Below are 12618 nucleotides of genomic sequence, written 5' to 3' on the forward strand. Positions count from 1 at the left end.
AACGAGATCTGGCGCCCTCTTCTGGAGTGTCTGAAGACAGCTACAGTGTACTTACATATAATAAATAAATCTGAAAAAAAAAATCTTAAAAAAAAAAAGAACTGTCCTCCCTTCCTCCCTCTCTCCTGACTGTCTGTCTGTCTGTCTTTCTTTCAGACAAGGGGATATGAATCCTAGGTTTGCCTTGAACTTGCTACATAGTCTAAGATGACTTTCAGCTCTCCATCCTCCTGCCTCCACAGTCCAAGTGCTGAGATTACAAATGTTTGCCATGCTACCACCCCCACCCCTTGCTTTGATCCTGCAGTCTCCTGGGCATGGCTTCATGGTCCCCCTGCACTTCAGTCTGCCCAGTTATGACCTCTTCTTTCTTCTGTGAGCCGTGAGTGGGTTTCAACGACAGGCAACCTTGCTCCCTCAGAGGAGATGTTTGGCTCTGTCTAGAGGTTTTCCCTCACAACTGGGGGTGAGGTGGCGCTCCCTCTGTGTTCTTACTAAACCTGGAGATCTGAAGCCGCTGAAACTCAACCAGTACAGAATGACTCAGTAAGCCAGGTGGTGGTGGCAGCAGCGGTGCGTGCATTTAATCCAAGCAGAGGCAGAGACAGATCTGAGTTCCAGGCCAGTCTGGTCTACAGAGCATGTTGCAGGACAGCGAGGACTATACAGAGAAACTGTCTTGAAAAATACAAAAATAAGCTGGACAGTAGTGGCGCATGTCTTTAATTCCAGCACTTCGGAGGCAGAGGCAGGCAGATTTCTGAGTTTGAGGCCAGCCTGGTCTACAGAGTGAGTTCTAGGACAGCCAGAGCTACACAGAGAAACCCTGTCTCCAAAAACCAAAAAAAGAAAAAAAGAAGAACAACCAAAAATAATTTACACAGACACACAGGCACCACACACACACACCCACACACCTCATAACACACACACCACTCACACATATAACAGACACATAGATACACACCAAACCACACACACACTCTCTCTCTCTCTCTCTCTCTCTCTCTCTCTCTCTCTCTCTCTCTCTCTCTCAAGAGCCAGACCAGTCCTGTAGCTGAGGGGGAGGGTGTAGAACATTTGTCTAGCCCGTGTGAGACCCTGAGTCTACTTTCTTTCTCTAGGATATTTCTAGTCTACCCCACTCCTCCCTCCCATGAAGGGTCTACAGTATTTCTTTCTCCCACAGAGGTTCCATGTGGCCAGCCAGGAAGCCTAAAACCAACGCGCCTTCTCAGAGCAGAGGCATCTGTGAGCCATGCAGATTCCTTGACAGGAGAGGAACTCCATGATGATTGGAGTTGGCCCCACGCAGTGTGAGGCAGAGAGCCAGAGAAGAGCCTCCCGTCACTCTGGTGTGTTAGAGGCTCCGTGAATGGATCTTTTAACTCCAGCAAATCCACGAAGAACCATAGGATGGGAGGAAATGCGGCCCACAGTGTGCGACATTCACATGCCCTGAGCTTTCCAAGGCCCCTCATGGTGTCTCAGAACCTCCTTCCCTGTGCTGATTACAGTGTTGCTTGCTTTGGGTCGTGGGGATTGTACCTGGAGCTTAGCTCAGGCTAGGCCACAGCTAGATCCCAAGTCTCCTTTTCACTTTTTGTTTTAGGCATGGGTCTTATCAAGTTGCCCAGGCTAGCCTTGAACCCTATAGCCCTGGCAGGGCTTGAAGTGTCAAGGCTCCAGACACTCAATATCTGTGCTTACAGACTGTGTCACCAAGCCTGGCTATTCTTTTTTTTTTGGGGGGGGCGTTTAGAGACAGGGTTTCTCTGTGTAGCCCTGGCTATCCTGGAACTCACTTTGTAGACCAGGCTGGCCTCGAACTCAGAAATCCGCCTGCCTCTGCCTCCCGAGTGCTGGGATTAAAGGCGTGCGCTACCAAGCCCAGCAAGCCTGGCTATTCTTGCACAATCTTTTAATGTGTGTGTGTGTGTGTGTGTGTGTGTGTGTGAGTTTGGATCTCTGTGTGTGTGAGTGTGTCTTTGTGTGTATGTGAGTGTGAGTTTGTGTGTGTGTTTGAGTGTGTGTGAGTGCATCTGTCTGTGTGTGCAAGTGTGAGTCTGTGTGTCTGAATGAGTGATGATATGTATGTAGTATCTACGTGCGGGTTATGATGTGTGTGTGCCTGAGTGTTATATATGTGTGTGTTATCTCTGTGTGTGTTATGGTATATGTGTGAGTATGTGTGTGCATGAGTGTGTTTGTATGTATGTGTGTATGAGAATGTGTGTGTGAAAGAGAGTGTGTCTCTGTGTGTGAATGTGAGTCTGTGTTGTCTGAATGAGTGATATATATGATATCTGTGTGTGAGTTATGATGTGTGTGTGTGCACCTGTCTGTATGTACTATATATGAGTGTGGTGTCTGTGTATGTGTTAGGGTATGTGTGTAAGAATATGTATGTGTATGAGTGTGAGTGTTTGTATGTATGTGTGTATGAGAATGTGTGTGTGAAAGAGAGTGTGTCTCTGTGTGTGAATGTGAGTCTGTGTTGTCTGAATGAGTGATATATATGATATCTGTGTGTGAGTTATGATGTGTGTGTGTGCACCTGTCTGTATGTACTATATATGAGTGTGGTGTCTGTGTATGTGTTAGGGTATGTGTGTAAGAATATGTATGTGTATGAGTGTGAGTGTTTGTATGTATGTGTGTATGAGTATATTTGTGTGAAGAGAGAGTATGTTGTATCACACACGTGGTGCATGTTTGTGGAGGGCAGAGGACCACCTGTAGGAGTTGACTCTGTGCCTCTACCAGGCAGGTTTTGGAGCCCAGCTCCATTCTTCAGGCCTGTGGAGCCCATTACTCACCGGGGCTATCCTCCGCAGACCTGGATTCTGCTATTGAGCCAGGGTTTCACACCATCATCCAGAGCAGCCTGGATCTTTCTGTCCTCCTGCCCCAGCTTCCCAAGTGCTGGGTCACAGGTTGTGTAAGCTTTACATGAGCACATTTCTGTTCTCTGAGGTATTGCAGGGAGAGGAGCTGCTTGACCCTGTGAGACCACACGTGGGTTTCCAAAATGGCAGCCCATTTTCCATCCTATCACGATAGAGGGTTCCTGTTTCCCCATAGCCTCAGCGACACTTGTTACTGCCTGTCGCTTTGGTTGCCGCCATTTTAGTGGGTGTGAAATGGAATTTCGTTGTGGTTTACAATCCCTAGTGACTAATGACATTGTCTTCACTCAGACTGCAGTAACAAAAGAATACCACAGATTGGGTGACTCAGATGACAGAAGCAGATTTCTCACACTTGGGACTGCGAGATGGCTCTTTGGGTAAATACGCCTAATGACAAGTCTAATGGGCTGAGGTTTGATCCCAGGACTCACACAGAGGAAGGACAGAATTTCCCAAAGGTGTCATCCAGCCTCCACAAGTACACAATAAATGAACAAACATGTATTTTATAAATCTCCTCAGATTTGGAAAACTATAAGTCCAAGCTGAGGTGGAATTGGAGCTAGCTTTGTGAGGGACCTCTCCCTGGTGTGCATTCAACTGCCTTCTTGCCCGATGTGCCAGTGGTGGTGGGGGGAGGGGCTCATATACCTTCTTTTGATGTCACTGTAGTTTGGAGATATTTTTTTCCCCTTTGAGCTTTTCAAAATAGGGTTTCTCTCTTAGCAGCTCTGGGTTTCCTGGACTCAATTTGTAGACCAGGCTGGCCTCAAATTCACAGAGATCTTCCTGCCTCTGCCTCTGCCTCCTGGGTGATGGGATTAACAACCTGTCCCACCAAACCCGGCGTGGAGTTAAATTTTCCTGTTTCCTGTAGTTGAGATTGATGTTGATGACGTTGAGTTTCCAGTCCTCCTGCCTCCACCTCCCAAGTGCTGGGATTATGGGCCGGAGCAGTGACACCCTGTTCTCACCTGCCTATGTTATAGGACAGTAATTGTAGCCCTGAGGGCCCCCGTTCTCCTTGTGTGTGAATGGTGAAGGCCGTGCGGCTGAGCAGTAGGGAAGGAGCTTTGCTGTTGTGTGTATGAATTATTTCCAGTTGCTTCAGTACAATCTGTTGAAACCTACCCCCCAACACACACACACATACACACTCAAACACACACAGACACACACAAACACACACACAGACAAACACACACACACACATACACAAACACACACACATTCAAATTCACACAGAGGCACACACACACAACACACATACACAAACACACACACATGTAGACATACACACACATACACAATTTTCTTAACGGCTTGCTAACCAGGGCTGGAGAGCTGGCTCAAAGGTTCAAAGCACTTGCTGCTCTTGCAGAGAGAGGACTCAAAGTTCAGGTCCCAGCACCCACGTGGGAGCTCCCAACCATCTGTAACTCCAAGTCCAGAGCACCTGATGCCCTCTTCTGGCCTCTGAGGACACCAGACACACATGGTACACAGACATCAATGCAGGCAAAGCACGAACAGTGTTTTAAAACCGTGAGTCTTAGGCCGACTGGAGAGCTGGCTCGGAGGTTCGGAGCTTGTGTTGTTCTTTCAGAGGACCTGGGTTCGGTTGCCAGCGTCTACTTGGTGGTTCATAACCATCCATAGCTTCAGTTCTAGGGGGTCTCATGCCTTCTTCTGGTCTCCGGGGGCACGGGGCATGCACTGGTACACATATGTACCTAGAGACAAAATATTTATTTATGTAAAATAAAATAAGTAAATTAAAAAAACAAACAAACTGGGATTTAGGTTTTCCTCAGCAGAGATGTGGGGCCCCGAGACAGGTCTGTTACTGGAAAGCCCCATTTGAAACAATTTCCTCACACTAGTCTGCCCTTACCTTTGCCCAGCTTACACCTCAGCCAGCACGTGGCCTCTATGTAACTACTTCTGGCACCTTAGTCTCTAAGCCCTACACGTGACTATGTCAAGGACAAGCCATTCTAACTGAAGGCCCCTGGGGAGCCCTCTGGTCTACAGTCTGCTGTCTTGCTCAGTGCCAGGCACTCACTTGGTGCCACGTGTAAACCAAGCTCCGCAGGGGAATTCACCGGGAATTCAGTGGTGAATAACACAGGCTGCCCCTGACCCACACACATACCAGGAAGATAACAGACAGGAAGCTATAAGCCATCGTGGTCAGGGTTGAGGAACCGAGCAACCAGGAGCCTATCAGGGAAAGCTTCCTGGAGGAAGCAAATTAAAGCTGAGGTTGCAAGAATGAGGAACAGTCATCAGGCAAAACAGGGCTGGAGGAGGGAGGAGGAGGTCCAGGCAAAGGGACCAGCATTCATCAATGCACCGCAAAGAGAAGGTGGCTCGGGTGGAGGGAAGGTGCAGGAGAGGGTCTGTAGGCCTTCAAGCTTTAGGAATCCCACTTTCTTCTTCTAGACTGGAGTGAGTGGAGGACCTGAGCTCCAAGGAAATCTAGCTCCCTTGATCTCTATACTGGGCCCTTCCTTTCTGGAAAGGTCACAGTTTTTGGCTCACACCTGGGTCCTGTAGCTAGCCTCCTTCCTTCTCTCTGGCCCAGGGCACAGCGGAGGATGCCACATCCCCCTGCAGGATTTAGAGCTGAAAGAACTTATAGAAAGGTTTCTTCCTCCACCTCCCCCGCCAGAGCGTCCTCATCCTGCAACAAGGACGACGAGCCCTGAGGCTCTGCCTGGCTTTCCTGTGGCACCTCCGCTCTGTCCTGTTTGCCTTGGACATGGGCCCTGAGCTGGGAACAAGGAGGGTCACGGAGGAAGGACGTAGCCCTGAACCCTGATGTCTCAGCAAAGATCTCTGCCACACTACTTCCCCAGTCAGGAGTCTGGTGACTGAAGACCTATGAGACCCACCTGAACCTTCGTCTGCTCTTAAGTCCAGCCCAGGGTCATCTTGGGCTAACTTCTCAGGGGCATTGTCAAGAAGGGGAGGCCAGACTTCCACCTGTCTACTCCAGGACTCGAGAGGCAGAGCCAGATGGGGAGCCAGCTAGCAATCATTTATCTCACTTAACTGCATCCTGCCCATTGTGCGGATGGAAAAACTAAGGTGCAGATTGTAAGACAAAGGAGGCAGAGGCAAAACAGAGCCACATCTCCAGACTGAACCTTCTGCTCCGTTCTTTCCTCAGCCTCTCAATGCTCGCAGACGTCTGATGTCTGCAGGGGACAGGGCCTGCCATAGGAACCCAGGGGGTGGGGAGGACTGGCAGGAGTGTCACATCTCATGTTTAGTCTTTGGTGGCCAGGGACTGGCAGGTGCTGTAGGAACAGCTCTCTTGTCTTGGATCCTGGAAATGGGCCTCCTGGCAGCCATGGAGATTAAGGTCCCTCCCAGGCCCCGTTATGCTTCACTGGAGGTTGACACTTCCCTGGCTCCCAGCTCCAAAAACATCAACGAAATGGGACCCAACAGAACAGGTCCTGTTTGGTTGTAGGACCGGGTCCGCGCCTTGCAGGTTCCACTGTTGCTTGGAACTCAGGGAACACACACCTGGAAAACTCGGGGCGTCTGAGCCCCCTTTGACAGGACTTAGACAACCTAGGCTTGTGCGGGCGGGCTGCTTCGGGGGTGCGAGGAAGTGGGGCTTCGCTCTGGGTCATGTGTCATCACAGAGCAGAGGCGACTCTGACTGGGGATCTTAGAGATTGTTATTTTTATCTAAAAGAGCCTCAAAGTGAAGCTGAAGGCACTGTCACCCGTCCAGCCAGGATCGGGGATGTTGGATTCTCCTGTGCTTTAGAGTGCGTTCTTTTATGAATTTGCGTTCAGACGTGACAGGGTAGAGTCCCGGTGCATTACGGCCCTATCGTGGCTTTGTTGGACACGCCAATCTTCAGCATTGCTTCTGTGTCTGGGGCCGGCATCCCGGGAGGGACCTCAGAGGGACCCTCCTGCCATTTTCCGTTCAAAAGCTGAGCCAGCAGCCTTGCACTGACTGCTAGCAAGGAGCAGGTCCCAGCCAGGTAGACAGGCTTGCTCTGTGGCTGCAAAGGAAGGTGGACCCGAGTCCAGATCCCTAGGTTCTCCCAGGGAGGAGGCTTCCACCCCGACATGCCTTGCATCTTTATTCTTTCATAAACATACAAGGGACACTCGTTTTATGCCAAGACCCAAGTGCCTCAGGCCAGTGCCTTAATTCTCAATGCTCAGTTTGTCTCTCTGGGAAATGGGTACAATGTTAATACCTGAGATAGATGAAGGCCTATTGCATTGCCCTGAATTGATGTGGTTAAACACTGGGAGTCAAGTGTGGAGCCATGCTGGTCCGTACCATCATAGATTTTATTATAGAGAGGCAAGAAGGGGGTGGCTCGGGAGAACATGTCTTGTTCCTCCTTGTCATGGTCTAGAGATCAGAGACCCCAGTGATTCCCCACATAGCCTGGGCTGTATAGACCAGGATCTGAGGGTTCCAGAGTTCTGGTCCCTCCAGTCTATACTACCCCTTAACTCCCCCAAAGACTGTACCAGGGACATAGCTGGGAGGGAGGCATCTCTTGAAATTGCCCTGGCTAGCCCCTGACACCATTCAGGCCCAGGATTGACTACCCCAGAAGGGAGGCTGCTGTTTCCAACCTGAACCCCACCTCTGCGTGCCATGGGCGCTGCCGACCCGATGTCTTGTGGTTCTCCAGGCTCTCTAAACACAGCCCAGGGAGCTGCTGGGGCCCAGAGGCAGAGAGGGCACAGGCTGTGGGGGCGGAGGAGGGCATGTGCTATCCTGCCTTCTGCATGCATGGAGGAGGGGGTGGTTACAGGACAGCGTGAGACCGGCATAGAAGGAAGTTTGTTTATCTGTTGGGGATAGCAGAGGCAGCGCCCATGACAGGGGCCTGCACAATGTGGGCAGGGAGGGTACTCATTGTGCCCCTGAATGGGTAGGTGTGGATGTGTGCGGGGGCAGCCACTCTGGCAGGAGGGTGGGGGCCTGCACTTAGTGTGTATGCTGAGCTTCAGCCTTGGTAGCTAGGCCTAGGTTCAGAGTTCACATTGGCCTGGGTTCATTTCTAATTGAGATCTTTCCTGGCTGTGTGATCTTGGCCCAGTGGTTTACCCCCTCTGAGCCTCATTCATCTGCTCCATGACTGGGGCTAGGCACATGAAACTCAGTACTTGCTGCTCTTTGAGAGGACCCAAGTTTGGTTCCCAGAACCCACATCAGGAGGCTCACGACTGTCTGCGACCCCGGCTTCAGGGATCCAACTGCCACTCTGCCACTGGCCTCTGTGTACAAATGTGGCAATACACACACACACACACACACATGCACTCATGCATGCTTGCACACATGTGTGCTCACACACACACACACAAACTTTTAAAAATATTAAATTAAATATTTAATTAAAAATAAAAAACCCAAAGAATTTTATTTGTTTTTGTGTGGTGGTGCATGCTTTTAATCCAAACACTTGAAGCAGAGGCAGGCAGATCTCTGTGAGTTCAAGGCCAGCCTGGTCTACAGAGCGAGTTCCAGAACAGCCAGGGCTATGCAGAGAAACCCTGTCTTTTTAAAAAACGATAAATAAACAACAATCCCCAAACTAAAAACCAAGTAAACCCCAAGACAGGCAATAACAGACAAGTTATTAATATGCCCAGTTCTAAATGGAACTACTAGGAGCCCTCTGGGCATGCAACAGCTCCCATAATGCCCTTGTTCTATCTGGGGATGGGACATGGAACAAGTGGCCCAAGGCTTGCAGGTTTGTGGGGGGATGGGGGCTACCCCAGCTCAGCTCAGCTGGGGGTCTAGAAGACAAAAATAATCAACCCTACCCCCACCCCACCCATGACCCCCCTCCACATCCAGCGAGGGTTCAGGTGTGGGATGGAAACTCCTCTAACAAGTTGGGACACCCTCTGTCCCAAGGGTGGGGCCCCAGGGAGGGGGCTGAGGAAAGGGTAGAGGAGGCAGCTGCCAGCTTCCCACTTCCCGGCTGTTTCCACCCAAGAGGTGAGCTGGCTCCTGGCTTCAGTGTCTCCTCACTCAGCCAGGTGTGCCAGGGCAGGCTGGCTGGCCGCTGCCGGGTTCTAGGTGGGATTCAAGGCTCTCTTCTACTGGATGTAGACACCAGAGGGGAATGGAGTGGGTCTGTTGAAGACCCACTGGGTGTGGCAGGGAGCTTGCTGTGGTTGTCATGCAGGACAGGCAGGCAGGGCCTAAGGCATGAGGCACATAGAAATGAGGTTGGTAGGTTTTTTTTTCATCCACATCAGTGGGGCAGATGGGTTATCACTGGACAGGAAGAACCCAAGTTAGACCCTACAGGGTCACTGTGCCAAGGAGGGTTGCTGGGGTCAAGAGAGGGGGCCTGATACCTCTGGTGAGAGCGTGATGGGAAGAGAGGCCAGACAAGATGGGCAGTGGGTACTCAAGCCACGAGGTCGCCATACCCTGTTGCTACCCACCTGGCCATTTCCTCTCTCCGTGAGGACAATCCAGGTGTGCGAGCTGGTTTGATGTCAAGTCGACATACTTCAAAATACCTCCATAAGATCTGACTGTGGGCATCTTCTTATCAACGACTGGGGGAGAGCCCAGCCCATTGTGGGAGGTGCCATCCCAGGACTGGTGGTCTACAGCCACGCAGTCTGAGCAAGCCAGAAAGCAGAGTCCATGACCTCTACCTCAGCCCCTGCCACCAGGCTCCCACCCTGCTTGAGTTTCTGTCCCCCCTGCTTTTGATGATGAAATGTTACATGGAGCTGGGAGGGAAATTAACCCTTTCCTCGCCAAGTTGCTTTTGGCTATAGTGTTTTCACCACAGCGGTAGTACCCCTGACTAAGACACCGGACTTGGGACTTAAAATCACAGGATAATCTTAAATCCCTTTCACCCAGTGGCTCGCAACCTTCCTAACGCTGAGACCCTTCAGTAGAGTTCCTCAGGTTGTGGTGGCCCCACCACCACCACCATAAGATTATTTTTGTTGCTACTTCACGACTGTTATTTTGTTACTGTTATGAATCCTAATGTACATATCTCATTCACAGGAGATCTGACAGGCGGCTCCTGTGCTAGGGTCATTCTTTCGAAACCAAGGGGTCTCGACCCACAGTCTGAGACCAACCACGGCCTTAACCCATCAGAGACTTAACTTCCTCCTTCTGTATTTGCTTCTTGGGGCCGCTCAAGGCAAGCAGTGTCATACAAAATGCCATGCCCCTGCCTCAGACTCACTAATTCCTGCCATTAGTCTCTTGAGGCAGCACCACCCAACAGAGCCCATTTTACAGACAAGTAAATGGAGAGCCAGAGAGAGACCCGGGTTAAGCGGGATACGCTGGCATCTTCCCTTGGGCGCACTCACACAGTGTGGCTGCAGATATGGGGTTTGTGGCACCCTCACCGCCCCCCCCCCCCATCTTGGGCAGTTCTAGTAACCTGGCAGAGAGCCTCTCCTGGTTACCCTTCCTGGGTTTCATCTCCTCAGACCACGGGTCTCCATGACAGAGTCAGCTGCCACTGGCAGAGACATAGGGACCCTAATGTCCTGGCTCATGTCTGCCCAGTGCTCACATGACCAGCTCCCAGGGTGACCCCTGGGCCTTCCTCAAAGTCCAGCTCCCTTGCTGGCCCTCTGATGTCCAGGCAGGTGCTTTGACATTAGCCGTGTAGCTGTGCCCTATGCCAGGTTCAGGGTGCCCTTTGCCTAGAGCAGTTAGCGCTGGAGTGTTCAGGGAAGGAGGTGGGAGGTCCCTTAGGTTTTGAGCCAGTTCTGCCAGTTCTGCCCTCCCCGTGTGTTCATGCATAAAATGATCAGCAAGTCATCAGGGACAAGGTGTGCTCAGCAGGCAAAGAGGAGGGATCCCTAGGGAGCCTAAACAAGGACACACACGCACACACACACACCCATGCCTGCATCTCAAACCTGGCTATGTCTTCCTCCAGTTCCACGTAGATGCCCAAATAGGCTCTCTTTTCTTACCTGGGTCTTCTCCTCTGCCTCTGGCTTCTGGCCCTTTCCCCATAGCCTCACCTGTCGTCTTCCCCTATGCTGTATCATTGATGGCTTCCCTCTGCCCCCTGGTAGTTCTGGCAATCTATCGCCTCTCTGTGGTACCTGGCTTCATTGGGCCTGCGGGCCCTTTCCACGGCTGGTTTCCTGGCTCTGAGTCAGGTCAGAGAGCAGAGGCGAAGCTGGCAAGTAGTGGTGAGGCCCCCAGGGGGCTTCCACATGGCTCTGAGTTCCAGGACAGGGAAACCTCAGTCTCTGTGCCTTGAGCCTCCGTAGCCAAAGTCACCAATGTATCCAGCAGCCCTCAGGCAGAGCCAAGCCTTTCTCCCCACAAACCAGGGCCTAAGAAAGGCAGGATGCCAGGTCATGCCAGGGTTACATATGCCCACTGACTTCATTGCCTACCCATGTTCCCTACGGCTCCCCCAAAGCCCTGCAGCCACCCCCTCACAGGCAGGCAACAAGCCCAGAGCCTCCCAGCCTTGTCTGGGGAAAAGCGGTCCTCAGCCACTCCTTTCTTCAGGCAGGGAGGCCTCCACCCAAGGCCCACTACAGCTTGTTTTCCTGGCTCAGGCCTGGTTCAGCCTCTAGGGCCTGCCAGTCACGTAGCCAAACTCGTTCCTCCTCTCTGCTACCCAGGTTGCTGAGCACAGCGGTTTCCTGCTTGAGATCGCACAATGGAGGCTGCCCCAAGGGACCCACCCTGGGGTGGCGCCAACCCAGAAAGTCTCTGGCAGGAGGTGACTGCTGTGTGTGACCTCGGACAGGGCCACACCTTCTCTGGGCTTGGTTGCCCCTCATGAGAAGTGAGGGGGTGAGAATTGGTCCGATCAACAACAGCACCTGCAAACTTTCCCTGAGTGCTAAGGACGTGCCAGATCCTTCAGGAGCTGAGACAAGAGGACATCATGGCACCTGGCTGCCACCAACCTCTCTCTTAGTCAATTATCATCATGGTTATGGTGAGGGGACAGGAGCTGCGGCATTGGTTGTGGGGGGCAGAGGACCACTTGGTGGGGTTTGTTCTCTTCTTCTCTCTGAGTGTGGACCCAGTACCTTTACCCACTAAGCCATTCCAGCAATATCTATCTGTCTGTCTATCTATCTGTCTATCTGTCTATCTATCTATCTATCTATCTATCTATCTATCTATCTATCTATCTATCTATCATCTATCTATCAATCAATCATCTATCCATCTATCTATCTATTGCTCTCTGTCTATCTATCACTCTATCTATTGCTCTAACTATCTTTTTATTCTTTGATATGTGTGCTTCGTTAGAGGCCGTTCCCATTCTGAGTCAAAGCTGAAATATACTTAAAGCACAGTACTCAGACTAAGCAGATATGAGATATGTTTATTACCTACAAAGCTACATAAGAGACAGAACATAAACTAGATTTAAAGTGATGCATTAAAAGTACCACAAATAACAGTCGGGTAACTACGATGGACACTCTCTTTGGAAGACTTAACACTACAGAGAACGAAAAATGTGTGATGCTTATTCTCTTACTGTTCTCCTTCCTGCTTTTCATTCCAAGATACTCTACATCATAGGGTGGCCACTGTATCTTTGTCACTAGAAGCCCAACTCTTTTTTTTTTTTTTTTTTTTTTTTTTTTTTTTTTTTTTTTTTTTGAAAAGGATTTTTTTTTTGAATATTGAAACCAAATTAAGTCCCCTCTCCCT

Source organism: Mus caroli, chromosome 4 (genome assembly GCF_900094665.2).
Source record: "Mus caroli chromosome 4, CAROLI_EIJ_v1.1, whole genome shotgun sequence".
NCBI lineage: Eukaryota > Metazoa > Chordata > Mammalia > Rodentia > Muridae > Mus > Mus caroli.